This window comes from Leucopleurus acutus (genome assembly GCF_964270905.1).
Source record: "Leucopleurus acutus genome assembly, chromosome: 12".
NCBI lineage: Eukaryota > Metazoa > Chordata > Mammalia > Artiodactyla > Delphinidae > Leucopleurus > Leucopleurus acutus.
Window position 1 is genome coordinate 19,567,711 of NC_139154.1, and position 20,081 is coordinate 19,587,791.

Here is a 20,081-nt window from a genome sequence, read left to right on the forward strand (position 1 = left end):
GTGCTCAAGGAAGGTTCACTAAGGAAGGGATGACAAAGCTGCCACAAGGAGGGCAAAGAAGAGTTACTGAATGCGAGAAGTAGGAATGGGGAAGGAAGGAAGGAGAAAGTGTTCGGGAGCAGAGGCCCAAGGCAGGCCTAGATCTCTGGTCAGTGGAGGAACTACAGGAAGGTTGCTGTCGGGGAGGTCAGTGAGCGGTGGGGACAGTGGCAGGTCCCAAGGGCTTTGGAGGTCAAGTTAAGGATTTTGGACATTATCCACAGCAATAAGAAGTCACTGAAAAGTTTACATGAGGGGAAGCTGGGTGAAGGATATATGGCAGCAGTCCCCAGCCTTTTTGACACCAGGGACTGGTTTCATGGAAGACAACTTTTCCAAGGACCGGGGGCAGGGGGGATGGTTCAGGAGGTAATATGAGCAATGGGCAGCGATGGGCAGCAATGGGCAGTGGCAGATGAAGCTTTGCTCGCTTGCCCACCACTCACCTCCTGCTGTGCGGCCTGGTTCATAACAGGCCGTGGACCCGATATACGGGACCTGCCTGTACATTCTTTGCAACTTCCAGTGAATCTATATAATTAAAAAAAAAAGGGCTTCCCTGGTGGCGCAGTGGTTGAGAGTCCGCCTGCTGATGCAGGGGACATGGGTTCGTGCCCCGGTCCGGGAAGATCCCACATGCCATGGATTGGCTGGGCCCGTGAGCCATGGCTGCTGAGCCTGAGCGTCCGGAGCCTGTGTTCCGCAACGGGAGAGGCCACAACAGTGAGAGGCCCGCGTACCGCAAAAAAAAAAAAAAAGAGTAGGCAGTGAGGCAATATGACCCACACTTTTATTTTATTTATTCATTCATTCATTCATTCATTTATGGCTACACTGGGTCTTCCTTGCTGCGCGTGGGCTTTAGTTGCGGCGAGCAGGGGCTACTCTTTATTGCAGTGCACGGGCTTCTCTTGTTGTAGAGCACAGGCTCTAGGTATGCGGGTTTCAGTAGTTGTAGCACGGGGGCTCAGCAGTTGTGGCTCTTGGGTTCTAGAGCGCAGGCTCTGCAGCTGTGGTGCACGGGCCCAGCTGCTCCACGGCATGTGGGATCCTCCCAGACCAGGGCTTGAACCCGTGTCCCCTGCACTGGCAGGTGGATTCTTAACCACTGTGCCACCAGGGAAGCCTCAACTTACACTTTTCAAATTCCCTTCTGGCCTTTGTGAGTTGAATGGATTGGGGCAGGAAGGGGCAAAGTTGAAGGTCATCTGCAGTGATCCAGGAGAGAGAAGGGCACGGTAGCGGTGGAGATGGAGACAGTTCATGCTACATTTTGGAGGTAGGGTTGAGGGAACTGGTGATTGATTGAACGTGGGAAGTGGGGGAGGCGTCAGGAATGAGGCCCAGGTTCCTGGCTTGAGCACCTTGTACAGACCGAGAGTCACTGATGGGCAAGACGGGTGCAGGAGCAGCACAAAGGCAGAGCTTAGGTTTGAGTGTAAAAAACTCTACTTTGAAAAGACACATACACCTCAGTGTTCACAGGTGCATTACTTACAACAGCCAAGACATGGAAACAACCTAAGTGGCCATCAACAGATGAATGGATAGAGAAGATGTGGTGTGTATTTACAATGGAATACTACTCAGCCATAAAAAGAAAAGAATTTTGCCATTGGCAGCAACATGGATGGACTTGGAGGGCATTACGCTTAGCGAAGTAAGTCAGACAGAGAAAGACAAATACTGTATGATCTCACTTATATGTGGAATCTAAAAAATACAAGAAACTAGTGAATATAACAAAAAAGAAACAGACTCAGATATAGAACAACTAGTGGTTACCAGTGGCGGGGGGGGGGGCGCATTACAGGGGTGGGGAAGTGTGAGGTACAAAGTACTGGGTATAAGACAGGCTCAAGGATGTGTTGTATAACATGGGAGGAATATAGCCAATATTTTGTAATAACTGTAAATGGAAAGTAACCTTGAAAAATTGTATTTCCAAAATGCTATGATCTCTCCCCCGTCTCCCAAAAAAGTTTGGGTGTGTGAAGTTCAAGTTGTTTATGGGAAGTCAAGTGCGGATGTTAAACAGACGGTTGGATTTGAGATTAAAGCTGCTAAATGATAATTAAGTACACAACATCCATATGTTTTTGACAAATGACAGTCATAAGAAGACAGATGGCTTGATTTTCTGGATCTACATTTTGCTATTGTTCTAAGAGAAGAAGATCCAGGAGACAGCTGGTTAGAACACATCTCTGTTTCCGCACTCCATGTGGGATTGACCTCCATCTCTGCTACACACGGTATCAGGTTTATGACACTGACAGTCAAGGAGGTATCACTGCAGCAGTGATTGTAATCACATTGCTTCACCTGTGTTAGGACACTGTCTCCACATTTAATTACCTGAATAAATACTATCACAGCTTATCTTACTTCATTTGTGTTTTGCTGGTATTGGAAGAAGGCTGTGAAATTTATATGGACACACCTGTCTTTCTAGGAATTCTGGCTGGTGAGGCCTTACTTTTTTCTTGTCATTCTTCTTCAAGTTAAGACTTGTTATTTATTAACTTATTTCCCTGTTTAATTTCCTTCTACCTCTATTAGCATATTTTATGTTTCGTTAACTTTTATGCTGTTGTTTTTCATTCTGGTCCCCGTTGATGAGTGTCTGAACTTTTCATGTCGTGAGTATCCATTTGGTGCTTTACAACCCATTTAGGAACATTTGTAAGACAAAGGAGAGAGTCTATTTCTGGTCTTTTTTTTTTTTTTTTCTCAGTCATGAGTACTTTGCATTTTCGGATTCCTAGAAATGCTGTCTAGGAAGCATTTTGTTCAGTGGACTTTGACCTTATCCAGTACTCTACAGGAGTCAGGCAGAGTCAGGGAGGACAATATAATTTATCATCCAAATAAGAATAGTTCTATCCAAATAAGAACAGTTCTGAGAGTGAAAGGGGATGCTAACCCAGTGGGAGTCAGGGACAAGGGGAGAAAACCCTGCTTTTTTGGGGCACAATGTATGGTCAGTTCTAATACAGATGACTCTACAAATATAAACAAGATCAGGATTAGAGGACAGAAATTCAGGGGCTGAGGAACCTACCAATAATGAAAGCAAACAGCTGAACGGGGGTCAGCTGCGGACAAATCACTGCGACTCTTGGTGTCTCTTTAAATCAAGCCAGCGCTTCTCCTGTTCTCTCTCCAGTTCGTCCTCTTTCTCTTTTGAGTCTGCCTACAACCCAAGGTCCTTTTCATGAAGCTTGCCTCGACCGCTCAAGCTCTTGTTGACCCTCTGCTCTCAGAGCTCCTGGTCTAGAACATGGCTTAGCGCTGGGTTCTCTTCTTTCCTGGGGAGCTTGCCATCTGCTTCACGGAAATTTTAGTCTTGGCTAAGAATTCAAGTTCCTTGACGATCACTGAAGGCGGAGATCCCAGCTCATCCCCCCTCCGCTGGAAGGAGCTTCCTGCTGACGGACAGCACCTGCCGTGTGATTCGCCAGTAGGACATGAGTAGGTAACTTCCGGTGATAACAAATGTTACTATCTGCCATGGCTCCAATTTCAGAGCTTTGTTGAAATACATTTCTTCCCCCTTAGCTGTATATTCTTTCTCTATTTTACTATCTTGAAAAACTAGGGTACACATTTCTCTTTAGAGAAATTTTGACTGGTTGTTTTATTTTAACTGTGTGGCTTAGATTTGCACGTGTCTACCAGAAATTTGATAAAGACAATAACAGACATTTATTAGTACCTAGTATATCCTATGGGAAGTGCTGATTAAGGTCGATGACACCAGATGGTTTGCTGGATAACATTATCTCATAATTCGGATTCCGGTTCCAATTGACTGATTTGGGGGCATTATTTGAGGTTGGGGGCTGCCCAAATTTGGCAACTCAAATCTCCTGAGAGGGATTATTAAAAGAGGCGCTCTTGTCTTCACTGGGCATTTCCAGGACATTTTATTCTAGAGATAACACTATGAATAATTGGTGACATCTACCACGTGGCCCCTTCTGCTTCCAGGCCCTGGAGGCTTTTGCCATCAAAACAGAAAACTTGGGGGGCAGCCGCTACGAGCTAGGAGAAAGAAGGGAAGGTGTGGGGATGGTGTGAGTACATGCCCCGGGGGCTGTCCCTCACCCACAGTGATTGATGTCAGAGTCCTCCCAGCAGGCCAGGGTCCCACTGAGGGTATGGACAGTATCAGGCACCCTGAGTGATGGGCCATACTGACTGCCATGCAGGCAACATTATGGGTCAGAGGATCCCAGTGGATTCCTGGAGGATGTCTGTGTACCAGGGGTAGCTGGTGTGGAGGTGGTAAGAGGTCAGTCTGAAGTGGGCGGGTGGTGGTAGGAAGATCCATGGCCGTGCATGAGGTTATGAGTGTGGGTGCTGGGAGGGAGAAGTGAGCTGGGTGACATTCAGCCCCAGTAGAGGTCCTGGGGAGCAACTTGTGCTTCAAGAGCTGCGGCATCACTGTCCCATGGCAAGTAGCTTCTTCTACCTGGTCATCTGGACATTTACCCCATAAAGGACTGGACTTAGGGAGGCTAGACACCAGCTCCTTGAGAATAGGAAGTGGGTACCAGTTACGTGACTGAACAATGTTTGGTACAAGGTCTAACCAATAGCACAAGGCACGTAAGTGCTTGACGAATATAATGTCACCAGGTGACCAAGCCATAATGGTGCCCCTCCTGAGCCCCTGAGGGATAACGGATTAGCTTTTTCTCATTCATTCATTCAATTTGGTCTCATTCCAAAAACGATGTGTCAGAGGACGGGACAACCGGGCTTTAGTCTTTAACAGATTTTAAAGTTTATTCGAGCTTCTGTTAGTACAATTACAAATTTTTTTTTTAATTATTATTTTTAAAGAAATGAACAAGGCAGTCTTTTGCTTTTAAACAGGCATCACCCTTCAGCTGCCAATTACCCTTTTAGATGAGAGGATCTGACAAATCTTTGCTGAACTATTATTTTGTTCAAAATCAAAATGGCACTCTCTATGTACCTGCTTCCTTGTAAGAAATTCACTTCTTTCCTTGTGGCATTTTTCAGTAAAAGCTTCTATCCAGGTACTATACAAGGGACCGTTTTACTCTATGTGACCCCTGCTGGGCAGGTGGTAAATTACTAATTTTTCTTCTCTCTCTGCCTCCTTCCCCCCTCCTTACTCTCTCCCCTAGATTACCAGCTCACCATTCTCACTTCCTCCTCTGACTTCTAGATCTATTCTTCTATCATTAGCTCCTTGCCTTTGCTTAGATAAATCAGTTTTCTGGCTTCTTCCTGTACTCCTCTCCTTTTATTACCTAAATAAGCCTAAAAAAAGTTCCAGCAATGTAAATAAAGAACATTTCTGGGGAGAAGGGGAAGAGGAGGGAGGGAGGGGGGGAGATGTTAAGATGTACAGTTTAATGGTTTTACACTAATATCTATTTATAGTAATATAAATTCTTTTTTAAATTGAAGTATAGGTGATTTACAACATTGTGTTAGTTTCAGGTGTACAGCGAAGTGATTCAGCCATATATGTATATATAAATATATACACACATATGTATATGTATTTTTTTCAGATTCCTTTTCATTATAGGTTATTACAAGATATTGAATATAGTTCCCTGTGCTATACAGTATATCCTTGTTGTTCATCTATTTAATTTTATTTTTTTTAAATTAATTTATTTTATTTTTGGCTGTGTTGGGTCTTCGTTGCTGCGCGCGGGCTTTCTCTAGTTGCGGCGAGCGGGGTCTACTCTTCGTTGCAGTGCGCGGCCTTCTCACTGTGGTGGCTTCACTTGTTGCGGAGCATGGGCTCTAGGCATGCGGACTTCACTAGTTGTGGCTCGCGGGTTCTAGAGCACAGGCTCAGTAGTTGTGGCACGTGGGCTTAGTTGCTCCGCGGCATGTGGGATCTTCCTGGACCAGGGCTCGAACCCGTGTCCCCTGCATTGGCAGGTGGATTCTTAACCACTGTGCTACCAGGGGAGCCAATCTATTTTACATATAGTGGTGAGTATCTGTTAATTCCATACTAGTAATTTCTCTTTCCCCCCTTACTCTTTGGTAACCACAGGATTGTTTTCTATGTTTGTGAGTCTGTTTCTGTCTTGTAAATAACTCATTTGTATTATTTTTTAGATTCCACATATAAAAGATATCATATAATATTTGTCTTTGTCTGACTTACTTCACTCAGTATGATAATCTCTAGGTCCATTCATGTTGCTGCAAATGGCGTTATTTCAGTCATTTTTATGTCTGAGTAGTATTCCATTGTATATATGTACCACATCATCTTTATCCATTCATCTACTGATGGACACTTAGGTTGCTTCCATGTCTTGGCTGTTGTAAACAGTGCTGCTATGAACATTGGGGAGAATATATCTTTTCGAATTAGAGTTTTCATCTTTTCCAGATATATGTTCAGGAGTGGGATTGCTGGATATATGGTAACTCTATTTTTAGTTTTTTAAGGAACCTCCATATTGGTTCTCCATAGTGGCTACACCAATTTACATTCCCACCAACAGTGTAGGACGGTTCCCTTTTCTCCACACCCTCTTCAGCATCTATTATTTGTAGACTTTTTAATGATGGTCATTCTGACCAGGGTAAGGTGAGCTGATACCTCATTGTAGTTTTGATTTTCATTTCTCTAATAATGAGCGACGATGAGCATCTTTTCATTGGCTTCTTGGCCATCTGTATGTGTTCTCTGGAGAAATGTCTATGGAGATCTTCTGCCCATTTTTTGATGGGGTGGTTTGTTTTTAAAATATTTTCTATTAGTCCACTTTAGCATTTTTGTCTACTGACATTAAGATATTGGAACAGAGGTTTAGGGAAGTTGGCTTGCTCATGGTCAGAGTCGGTAAGTAAGGGAACCAGGCCAGTGAAGTACCACAGAGCACCCCGGTCCTGCCTCTGCCGGGCTGTGGGCTCTTCAGGGCAGAGATTGAAGGGAAGGGGACCAGATACATTTTGGATTCTGCCAATCCCAGCCAAAGAGGACTGGTGGGATGATGAGCAGATATAAACAGACACGGTTGGGGGGGGGGGCAATCTTCCTCTGGGGATGCTAACGCAGAAGCAGCAAGGAGTTGTCTCTTAGATGTTTGCAAAGAAGACAGGATGGCTGTAGGTTTTCGAGACTAATCTTGATTCTTCCAGCAGTTTATAGGCAGAAGCACATGGGTCATTTAGAGCTTGCCCGAAACTCCCGGGGAAGAATTCTTTTTACCTCCAGGGCTCACTACGACAGGACTACACATGTAAAGGAAGTGCCTGCCTGAGTCAGGTCTGGTGCTGTTGGATGAAGGCGAAAGATCCCAGCTCGGCTGTCAACTCTCAGATCTGTGAGAACGGCAGAAGCTTTTGGATTCTGGGACAGAGCGCTGGCAAGGCAATAACACCTTCCATGTGAATGAGTCCGTGTGTGTGCGTGGGCCCGTGCGTGTGTGTGCGTGCACGTGCTCGTCAACTTCACATTGAAAGCAAACAAGAAGGACTGACGAATGGCAGCTGAGCTGCCTGGAGACAGGCTACAGGTAGTGCATGGATTGCAATTCCTGGTTCTTGGGAATGGGAGGCTAAATTGGGAGCGTGCAGGGTGGTGCAATCCAGGCCCCGCGGGTTCTACGTGGCTGCCTGGCTCTCTGGCCTGCTCCTCGGGGCTTTGGTCAGCCGTACACTCCTGCAACTCTTCTCACAGTGCTATTTCAGTACAGGCCAGACTTTGAGCACAGCCAAGATGACGTGGCCCAGTAATAACTCTCATCTTTGGCAGAGCAGGTGGACACTGGGATTGCTCACTCCCCACTTTGGTGGGTTTGCCCAATGCCTTTTGGAGCTTTTAATAGAATCCTTACTTTACCTTCATACAATGCTTTGGTGGAGTCCCATTTACTTTTTCTTTCTTTCTTTCTTTCTTTCTTTAAATTCCAGCAGTTTATTAGGTTAGCGGTTGGTTTAATTCAGCAGCTAAATAGATGTTATCCAGAGACCCGTTTTGTTCTGTGTTTACATTGTCCACGTCACTGCCTCAGTAGGTGGTTGGTTCTTATGAATGCAACCAGAGCCCAGGTTGTGGAATACAAATGCTACTTTGTTTTTGCATAAAGACAAGACGCAAGTCACATAACTATTTTGATAGTTTTGTTAAAATAATGCAACCTGTGCATGAAGAACAAAAATCTACCAAAATCTAAGTCTGGCTTCCTGTTTTCGCAAAACATCTCCTTTAGTCAGACAAAGTAGCAATATTTGAAGGTAAAAATAGGTTTGTCACGGTTAGGTAAGAGTCTCATCATTGCACTTTGCAAACCAAGTATATAATGTAAGAGAAAAGCTGAAGCAATTCTGATTGCTTTATTATTGGTATTAGGATTTTCACCTTTCAAGTGACCCCTGCTTGATGGTTTATACCTGAAAATGTTTTCACATATAACATGTAATCACACCCTCTTCAACTGCCTTGGACTTCTAAGAATGAAGTCCAGGTAGAAAGGAGAGGCACCCAGAAACGCGTTGCTGAATCAGACCTGCACAGACAGAGATTCTGGCTAACCCACACTCTAGCACTTTTCTGTGTGAAGAGGACCATGTCCGGTGACATTTCAGAAACCATCTGGTCTACTTCTTTGTTTTTTGGTCTTCATGGCTGCACCGTGTGGCATGCAAGGTCTTAGTTCTGTGACCAGGGATCGAACCCATGCCCCTTGCAGTGGAAGTGTGGAGTCTTAACCACTGGACCACCAGGAAAGTCCCTGGTCTGCTTCTTGTTTCACTTGGCACAACTTGTTGGCTACAGATCTGGTCAGGATGGAACTGCAAGTGCCCAGGGGCACTGAATTCCTGCAAGTGATTTTGCTCCAGTAGAAACAAAAGGTTAAGATAGTCTCCTGAGAAAATCTGTGCTTCTGAGATAACCGGCCCCACTTGGAGAAGATTTGGAAAAACACAAACACAAACACAATTTTCCAAGTGCATATCTGGACCAGGTACCTGAATGACTGCAGGTAAATCCTTTCCTATATGAAAGCCCCCAAGCCTGGATACGAGTGATAGCACAGACTCCAAGGAGCATCCAGTCTTGAATGGTTACAATTCTGCAAAAGCTACTGAAGAAAAAAACCCCATAAAAGTCACAGGACAAAGGGCTATTCCTCTGAGTTAAATAGCAGTGTCCTCCGGAGGGAGATTTCCACTTCCTCTGCCAACCAGCAGCCCGGCTGGCAGCTGTATTTGAGAAGAGCATGCCTGTCCAATAATGGTACATGGCCCTTCTTCTGTTTTCTGAATGGAGTCTATTTTGGTGGTACTGATATGCACAGTTAAAAAAGCTTGGCTTAGTTTCCAGAACGTAGCTTCCTCTGAATTCTTCAACTTAACAAAGCCATGATTCTCCGTTTTTGTGTTAATTGCATGTTTGCCCAAATTCAGTGGATCATCTCCTAATTTTTATACAATATTCTCATTTTCCAGAGATCCGCTGAGGGTCCTCAGATTGAAATTAGTCACATCCTATGATCCAAGCTGAGTGGACACAACTAAACCTCCATCAATCTCAGGTCCCCAGAGGAGGTCTGAGAAAAAAAGTGAGGAGATGGGGTTGTGAGCCGTTGTATATCTGTGCTCTGTGACATTTAGGTTTGCTGACCATTTCAGTTTTGGAAATGACAGTTGATTAATATAAAAAAAGACAACTACTTTTTTGTGTATCTCCACCAATGCCTGCGCTTCTCACAAATGTTTATAAAGAGTGGCATGATGTAATAAAACTGGCCTTCTTAAAAGAGTCTTGCATTTGCCTCTGGTGACAGTAAAATTTTATTTATAAAATATTACTTAAGTAAGCTTTAGGGCTGTTAAACAAACAAATAAACGAAGATGCAAAAACCTCCTGTTGAACATTCGTGTTTCACTGACTGTGCCTGAAGGTTTGAATTATGATTACTTCACATACAGATGACAAAGATCTGATAGTTTTCAATGAGCGTTATTGTGCTGTTTCCATATTAGAAAGAAACCAACTTGTCAGTATAATTAAACTGGATAGGTAGCTTAGGTTCAACATTAATGCAGGACAAAAAATTTAAAAAAAACATAAACTACTCTTTTTATTTTTCTGTTTTTGCTGTTAGGTTTAATACACGTAATATATACTTTTTTGTATAGTCATTGAGAACAGGGCATTTCCCAGCATTTAAAAAGTCCTTTAGATTTTTGAGGTTAAATTATCCTAATGAATATTACGAATGTGTAATTCATCAAGACCAACAAAGCCAGCGTCTTGCACAATATTTTACATTTAGTAGGCATACAAGATTCTTCTCAGAATGACTCCTTTGGAAAAGTGTTTCAGCTCTTGTTGGCTACAAATCCCATCTACGATATAGTTCATTTCTAATGTAGGAGAAACTTGATTTTGGAGCTCACCCCTCAAACCTGGTCCTGATTACTGCTTCAACTCCTGTTTATATAATTCTACACAATTTTGGCAGGATTCAAGAGCACATACCAGGGTGTTGGCTTTTATGAATCTCCTGGGATGTGAATGTCAAGCTGACTGGATGAACTCTGGCCACAAATCCCAGACAAGCACAATGACTCTATTTATTCAGACTTGGCCGCCTGAATGCAGATTGACTCTGTGGGTAATAAATTTTCACAGGCCAAGAACTTCAGCATCAACCAAGCTGATTCTGAGAAGAAAAATACACCCAGGGAAGTGGAGCTGGGCTGCAAAAACCTCCTATATTTTTATTTCACATCTGCATATCATTCGGCTAATACATCTGGTGACGGATGGACACGCACTGCTGATGGCTTCAGAGGTTCTGAAAAGCTCTGCTTTCTGTTATGCAATTGTCATATTAAAAAGGAACAAGGAAAAAAATGACCAGCGGCCATTACAATTGGCAATCTGCTTTTAATATTACACCCAGAGCTGATGTTACTTATCCAGTGACCTCTACGGTAAACAGCAGAAAATTGAGATGGGAATGTTCCTTGTGCTTCTTCTTAAGAAACCAACGTTAACAAAAGGCAGTTAAGAACTGCAATTCAGTGCTCAGAGCAATCTCACCACCTATAATCCTGACACCTTGATATGCAAAGCTTTAGAGTCACTCTAAGAGGACCGAGATTCTTTTTGAGGGACATGATTAGTACTCCATGCGTTAAGAATAAGAAAAGAAGTGGCTCTTTAACTTGCAGATTTATGCTAATTACCTGGATATCTATTAAATGAATTGTGTGTTCTCCAAATATTGACTGGGGATTAAAAGGTAACTTTTCTTCATTGTGAGAAGTAAATGATGCCAGTAGGAGAATTTCCCTCTACAGATTATATCCCAGGATCACTGCCTGTAAAATTAAAACTGTCAGTTTAAGTGGATAAACCATGCTCACTTAAAGAGAAAAATGTAGTTATATAATTAAAATGAAAAGACTGCCTAATTCGTACGGATAATGTAATTACTGGAAGCTGCAGGCACATACATAGCCATTTAGTTTGCATCCCCTCTCCTTACTTCCCTGCGCTTATGTATCTGTCATCTCTGAAACACTGTGTGCAGTTGACAACGATCTTAGCTGCTCCTTGTTGAGTGTCTTATTCACGTGGCCCTGCCCTCATGCCTTAGCGGTAATAATTTCATCTAGATATTTGCTGTGTCCAACCTCCCAAGCTTACCCTCCTCACTTGAGAGGCAGAACTCATTTTTTGTTAATAACCTTAAATCTGCCTTTTATTTATTTAATTTTTTTGGCTGCGCCCGGTGGCATGCGGGATCTTAGTACCCCGACCAGGGATCCAACCCGGGCCCCCTGCAGTGGAAGCATGGTGTCTTACCACCGGGCTGCCAGGGAAGTCCCAGAACTCATTTTCTTTTTTTTACTAAATGGGAAGATGGCAATATCATTCATTTCTCCCTTCCAAATCCATTTAAAAAATGGCTTGAGTACTTAGTACCTTCAGGAATCATTTTGTCTTAAATCTTCTAACTCCTTTACTTTCTTCCAAAGAAACACTGGCGTCTAGAATTGTTAAAACCAAGAGCCACAGGTTTTAACTGGAGATCAAACCGACTGCCACACATATCTTGTGTCCTTCCTTCATTTACTCAGACACAACATCTGATTCTCAAATCATTTGTCCTGTTTCTAGTTTGAACCTCATCAAGTATGAAAATTATAGGAGCAAACATGAGATTACGACTCCATTTCCATTAAACCTCCACATTTTGTAAACCTGGTCACGATCCTAGCTCTAGAGGTTAGTCAAAATGCTACAGTTTTTGAAAGGGAAGGCTGTGAAGAAATGCACTCTCTTGGTTTTGGAGGCTTCTGTTTGAGATAACTTCTAGAAAGTTATAACCTCAATATGGCTTGGTATGAAGCACATTTAAGAAGTGACTATTGACATTTCTACAGAGATTGGATAAATGCTTTTCTCCTAAATAGGTAGGTGATTTGTGTATTTATCTACAGACAATTTTTGTCCTTGGGTCTATGTTTTTTTCTTCTTTGTCAATACTTTTGATCTTTGGATAGGACTAATGTGAAAAAAAATCAGTGTTTAATTAAAAAAAAAAAAAGGGAGACCCAAAGTCATCTTTGATACTGGACAACAGACAGAAAGAAATACTCTCAATTCAATAACATTATGCATCATTCATGCATCCATTCAGCAAGTATCCAGCACCTCTGCTGTGCCAGATACAGTTCCTGCCCTCAGGAAACTTCCAGTCTGGTTGGTTGAGATACTTAAAAAAGTAAACGTAATGCACAACTAAAATTATGATGAGACCTAAGAAGAAAGCTTAGGTTATTGTGACACGGACTAACCAGGGGTCCAAGTTAGATAACTGGAGACTCCCTGATGAAGTGAAATTTATGCTGCACTTCCAAGATGAGTAGGTATTAATGGGGCAAAAATCAGGGGGGAGAGGCCTATGGAGGGCCTGAGGCCAGCTGAGTTTGGCTTGTTGGAGGAGCTGAAAGAAGACCCATGGGGTGGAAGTACCATGAACCATCTCAGTGTGAAGTGAAAGGGAAGCGTTGAGTGAAGCCAGCTGTGCAGGGTACTGTCGGCCAACTACGGGCTCTGGATTTTACCCCAAGTGAAGTGCGAACCCAGTTAAGATTTTAGACCAAGGAATGACTTGATCTGATTTTGATGCTTTGACTTGATCTTTTTCAAAAGATCCCTGTGAGGAAGTTGTATTATAGAGGGGGGAGAATGGACTGGTTTAGACTAGCCAGGATGGAAAGAGGTGGATGGACTAATATTTGTGAATTTATAGGGATTAGAGATAAAATTAACATTTGAGTGAGGAATAGGGAGTCGTCAAGGATGAGCCCAATGTTTCTAGACTTAAACAACTGGGTGCCTGGTAGTTCTAGGTTTAGAAATGGTAACAGTCACAAGAGGAACATATTTGTGTGTGGATAGGTAGAGGGGTGGCAAAGACCAGAACTCCAGTTTGGCACAACTTGGATTTGAAATGCTTGTGAGACATCCAAGTGGAAAAGTCAAATAGGTCTGTGGTTAACAAGAGAGTTCTGAGCTGAGGGTATAATTTTAGAAATTGTAAGTATATAAAAAATGGGGCTTCCCTGGTGGCGCAGTCGTTAAGAATCCACCTGCCAATGCAGGGGACACGGGTTTGAGCCCTGGTCCAGGAAGATCCCACATGCCGTGCAGCAACTAAGCCCGTGCGCCACAACTACTGAGCCTGCGCTCTAGAGCCCACAAGCCACAACTACTGAGCCCACGTGCCACAACTACTGAAGCCTGCATGCCTAAAGCCTGTGCTCCGCAACAAGAGAAGCCACAACAATGAGAAGCCCGTGCACAGCAACAAAGACCCAACACAGCCATAAAATAAGCAAATAAATTTATTAAAAAAAAAAATTGAAGGTCATGGGAATTGATGAGATCATCCAGAGAGAGACAGAGAGGATGTGGAGAGGAAAAATCAGAAATGCTAAAAGATTCCAACATTCAAGATTGGCTGCAGGAGGAGCAGTCAGCAAAGGAGTCTGAGAAGACACAGCCAGAGGCCCAAGAAACAAACCAGGAGGGTATGGTATTAGACAACTCAATAAAAGTGGGGTAATTAACAGTTTTCAATGCTGTAACTCTTCTGGTGAGACAAAGGACTGAAAAGAGCCTGGTACATGTGCTCTGCAGACCCACTGCGGTCACTGGTGACCCAGTGAGTGGTTCTGGTGGAGAAGAGGGGCAGAAAAGAGTCAAAGGAGTAAGTCCCCAAGTAACTGAGAGGAAATGGGACAAACTTTTGATAAGAGGAAGGCAGTGTCCTCTTATAGTAGGGGGAAGGGAGACAATGAGTGAAGACAAAGGTAGTTGTGTGCATCTGGTTACAGGAAGATGAGGCTTCCCTGTTAGATGCCAGTCAGCATGGTATGCAATAGGGAAGTAAAGATGAATGAGACACAGCATCAGATTCAGGTCACTCACTCAAGAAATCAGGAAGACAGATAACTAAATCTCATATTGTCAATTCTGTGATGGAGGTAGTTATAGGATACTCAGGGAGAAAACTCATAAAATGCCATCACCAGTGAACTGCTGTGAGTTACGTATATATAATGTAATACCCAGAAATGCCACTAAAAAAAGCTATACAAAGAGATACACTCAAAAATACTATAGATAAACAGGAATGAAATTCTACAAAATGTTCCAGGAAGCTACAGGAGTTCAGGAAAGAGAAAACAGAAAAATGAAAAAACAAAGAGAACAAACAGAAGACGAAAAATAAAGTGGTAGACTTAAGCCCTAACATAATTAATTATCATTAATGTAACATTACATTAATTAATATTAATTAATCAGTTTAATTATCAACTAATAATTACATTAAATGTAAATGGTCCAAGTACATCAATTAAAAGACAGAAATTGGCAAAGTGGATATGCTGTCTGTAAGAAACCCACTTCAAATATAGGTAGGTTGAAAGTAAAAGAATGGAAAAAGTTATATTATGCAAACATTAATCAAAAGAAACTAACAGTGGCTACATTGATATAGGATAAAGTAGACTTCAGGGCAAAGAAGATTACCAGAGTGGAACATACGTAATTATAAAGGGTCAGTCCACCAGGAAGATGTAGCAATCCCAAATGTGTGTGCACAAAATAACAGCTGTAAAATATGTGAAGCAAAAACTGATAGAATGGAAAGGACAAATAGACAAATCCACAATTACAGTTGGAGACTTCAACACTCCTCTCCCAACAATCGATAGAGCAACTAGACAGAAAGTCAGCAAGGATATAGAATATCTCAACAACAACATCAACCAACAGGTTCTAACTGACATTTATAGAACACTCCACCCACCATCAGCAGAATACACATAAAACATATACCAACATAGATCATATCTTGGGCCATAAAAAATACTCAATGCATTTATAAAAATTGAAATCATACAGGATATGTACTTAGACCACAATGGAACCAAACTAGAAATCAATACAAGTAAGATCACAGGGAACCTGGAAACACTTGGAAATAAAACAACACACTTCTAAAAGCATCAAAGAGGATGATGTCTCACTGAACTGACTGACAATGAAAATACAACATACAAAAATTTGTGAGATGTGGCTACAGCAGTGATGAGAGTGAAATGTACAGCACTAAATGTTTATATTATAAAAGAGGACTGGGCACATACCCTGAGAAAACCATAATTCAAAAAGAGTCATGTACCACAATGTTCATTGAAACTCTATTTACAATAACTAGGACATGGAAGCAACCTACGTGTCCATCGACAGATGAATGGATAAAGAAGATGTGGCACATATATACAATGGAATATTACTCAGCCATAAAAGGAAACGAAATTGAGTTATTTGTAGTGAGGTGGATGGAAGAGTCTGTCATACAGAGTGAAGTGAGTCAGAAAGAGAAAAATAAATACTGTATGCTAACACATATATAGGGAATCTAAAAAAAAAAAAAAAAAGGTCATGAAGAACCTAGGGGCAGGATAGAAATAAAGACGCAGATGTAGAGAATGGACTTGAGGACACGGGGAGGGGGAAGGGTAAGCTGGGACAAAGTGAGAGAGTGGCATGGACATATATACACTACGAAATGTAAAATAGATAGCTAGTGGGAAGCAGCTGCATAGCACAGGGAGATCAGCTCGGTGCTTTGTGACCACCTAAAGGGGTGGGATAGGGAAGGGAGGGAGGGAGACACAAGAGGGAAGAGATATGGGGATATATGTATATGTATCGCTGATTCACTTTGTTATAAAGCAGAAACTAACACACCATTGTAAAGCAATTATATTCCAATAGAGATGTTAAAAAAAATCAAAATAAATCAATTTTCAAAAGTAAAAAAAAAAAAATAAAAGAGGACAAATCTCAAATCAATAATCTAAGCTCCCTCAAGAAACTAGAAAAAAAAGAACAAAATGAACCCAAAGCAAGCAGGAGGAGGGGAACAATAAAGATAAGATATCAATGAAATTGAAAAAGAAAAACTGACAGAGACTACCAATGAAACAAAAAGCTAGTTCTTTGAAAAGAGCAATAAAATTGATAAAGCTCTAGTAAGACTGACAAAGAAAAAAAGAAGATCTGTATCAAGAATGAAACAGGGGCTATCACTATAGATCCAGGCATCAAAAGGACAATGAAGGAACACAACTCTACACACATAAATATGACAACGTAAATGACATGATGGATTAATTACTTGAAGAGCATGTACCACCATAACCTACCCAATGTGAAATAATCCGAATGGTCCTTTAACAATTAAGGAAATAGAATTTGTAAGTTTCTAAAAGTCTCCAGGCCCACATGGTTTCCCTGGAAAATTCTGACAAACATTTAAAGAAGAATTAACATTAATGTTATACAATCTCTTCAAGAAAGAGAAGAGCAAGGAACACTTCGCAATTCACATGATAAGCCAGCACTGTCCTAATGTCAAAACCAGACAAAGGCAATACAAAAAAAGAAACCTTCGGAACAATATTCCTCATGAATATAAAAAGACAAGCATGTGAGGAAAATGCAGAGCAATGGGAATTCTCTTATACTGCTGGTGGGAGTGTCAGAAGGTACAACCATTTTGGGAAAATGGTTTGGGATAGTCTACTCAAATTGAACATCCTATAGCACTTCTACTCTTGGGGACAGGCCAATAGGAATGTTCCCATACACTCCCCAAAGACCTGTACAAGAATGTTAGTAACAGCACTATTCCAATAGCCCTAAACGCCCTCGTGTACGTCAGCAGTAGGACAGGTAAGCAAATGACAGTATATGCACATAATGGAATGGGATCCAGCAACGGAAATGAAAAAACTTCACTTACATGCAATATCATGCATGAGTCTCACAAACAAAATGCTGAGCGACAGAAGCCAGACACAGCAGCGTGCACTCACGATCCTACTGATGTAATTGTGCTTCAGAGACAAGCGCAATTACCCTACGGTGTTAGAAGTCAGGAGAGTGGTTATTCTTTTGGAGGCTGCTGCCCCGAAGGGGATGTGGGAGACCCAAGAGGCTGGTCATGTCTGTGTCTTGATCTGGGTGCTGGCTACACGGGGGAGTGTGGTTTATGAATATTCATCAAGTTGTATTCTTAGGTAACGTGTAACTTTCCTCTATGCCTGGTGTATTCCATTGTAAGTTGACTAAAAAAGAAGAAAAAAGCCTACTGGATCTGGTGACATGAAGATTGTGGGTGAGCACAAGTTGTGAGGAAGTGGCAGGCTGCAGGGATCTAAGGTTAATTCCAATTTTACAAATGGCGGCACCAGAGCACCGAGCAGTTCAGTGACTGGGTCTAAGGCTGCAGAGCCACTGGGTAGCAGAGCAGGGACTTGAACCCAGGGAGCTGCTGAGCTGGTGCTCACTCACTAAACTAGCCTGTCTCTTATTTTGAGAGCACAGAGGCAATGATAAAGGAACATCAAGACGGGAATATGCAAATGCATGAGTGTATGAGGCTCCTTTGGAAGAGCAAACAGCTGTAGCAACTCGATGCTCTTGTGGATGTTCCTTTATCACAGTGGCTACACAGGCTGGTGACCGACAGTCACAAAGACAACCAGGTGTCATGTTAGAAAAGGACAAGGATTTTAGTACACTATATTTATTGAGGCAGGGGAACATACAGTACATTTTTGAAAGATTTTGGGTTAAGAGACGGACTCTGATTATATCTGAAAAAATAATTTACGTTAGATGCTTAATTATCTCTCAATGCCAGAGAAATGCAGAGCGTGTATGTGTGCTGTGTATATGCACAGGCTCCGCTCTTTTGGGGTGCAATCATATTTCGGTCTTGAAGAGAAAAAAAATTCTATGTCATTAGTGTTTTTTAAAAGCATGGGATTTACGATTTTGTGATTAGGTCAGGGTATATATAGGATATATAAAGGATAACTTAATATAATCAGTGTTAGAGCAATCGCTAAACTGCCACATACGAAACCACTGTCCGGAGTCTTAATTACAAGGGAGGATTAGGGTATGAAAGTCATTCATTCTGTCAGCTGCTTTCACTGTAAAAGACAGGAAGGTGTACATACGTACGGACCGAAAGCAAGAAGGATGTGACTGGTAGGTTCACAGTACAATATTTTTCACAGCTACAGACTGAAAAGGAGTAGTTAATGAAGCAAAATGAGTAAACGAAAGGTTCTCACTGCCTTAGAGAACGTTTCTAGTTCATCCTTGATAACTAATTTTTTAAAATTGTGTTTTCAGTGGAAACATTTCCTGGAGATAATTCAGGAAATTCTTTCCAAATTAAGAAAGTCTCGCTGAATGAAACAGTCTGTAAATCCCTTTTCCAGTATCAAGTATACACACTCTACATGTTTGCTGTGACTTAATCCACAGCAAACATAGGTCCAATCCTATCTGGACCTCCACTGGGAAAAAAAACACAAGAGATGAAATCATTTGCTTGTAGACACAAAGACGAGGAACCAACATGAGGGGTGAAATCGTTCCCCAGATCTGCCAAGATCGCTGGGTTGTGGATGTCTGACGGGCCTGCTGCTTGCACCTAGAAACAGATCAATAGATCTCTAAAAAAGCCTGAGTGGCCCTCCTTGCTCAAACTTTCTTCACTTGGGCTTTTCTCAGATGGCCAATCTAGTTTCAAACTGCATTGAGTTCCATCTCATACCCAGTCCCTTCTTTGATGCCTCACCTTCTCTTACAAGGCAAGCAAGCTTTTCTGTGATCTCACAGTCATATCTGGCTCACATGCTCTTCCCGGAAATTTCCTTTGATCTCACCTCTGCACACTCTCTCAGTACATTATGTGCATTTGCATGTCTAGAGAGCTGCAACACCTGCACAGCATTCCATGACACCTCTGTATAAAATTCACCATTCCAAGATGACCTGAACAGTGTACGTGTCTTGTATCACGTGTAAAAATGACAGAAAACCTCTCTGAATTGTCTTTATACCTATCACGTTTATCCCACCTTGACACGATACAAAACAGGTATGAGAAAAAGGAAACAGAAGTGGAGGAAAATCTGTCTTTTCATGTTTTCAAACTTGCTTTAAAATACAAACATTTCCTGAAATGCAGAAGTGAGAGTGATGAATGTTAATTGGGTATTTTATCACCTTAACTGACTGATCAGAAGAGTATTTATAAACCCCTGACTGATGTCTCGAGCTGATAAATCAACACCAGGGGAGGACATTTCAAGCACATTTATCAAAGACAAACAGGCTATTCTGAGCGCGATGAGTTTTTATTCATCGTTTTAGCTCACCTCTACCTTTGCTTCCGCTCAATGTTAATGATATCTGTATAAGACTTCTCAATATTTAACGCTAAAGCATGCCTGTTGCATGCTGATGAGGCGAAGCTCACACATTTGATCTCCAGAAAGCCGGTAACCTTTCCAAAAAAGAAGCTCTATCTCACATTGAAGCCTGATCCCAGGCGGCTCCCTTATAAACAGCTGCTGTTGGCTTCGATGCCATGAAGATCCCAGAATTACAGTTTTATGGG

At 42.0% G+C, this 20,081-nt stretch overlaps 1 protein-coding gene across 1 annotated transcript in view; it reads right to left on the reverse strand.

The window, feature by feature from the left end:
• The window catches only part of AFF3 (ALF transcription elongation factor 3), a gene marked incomplete at both ends in the record, with an annotated part of 555,587 nt that overhangs the window by 99,829 nt on the left and 435,677 nt on the right, over positions 1-20,081 (reverse strand). The gene's annotated exons all lie outside the window — the stretch shown is intronic.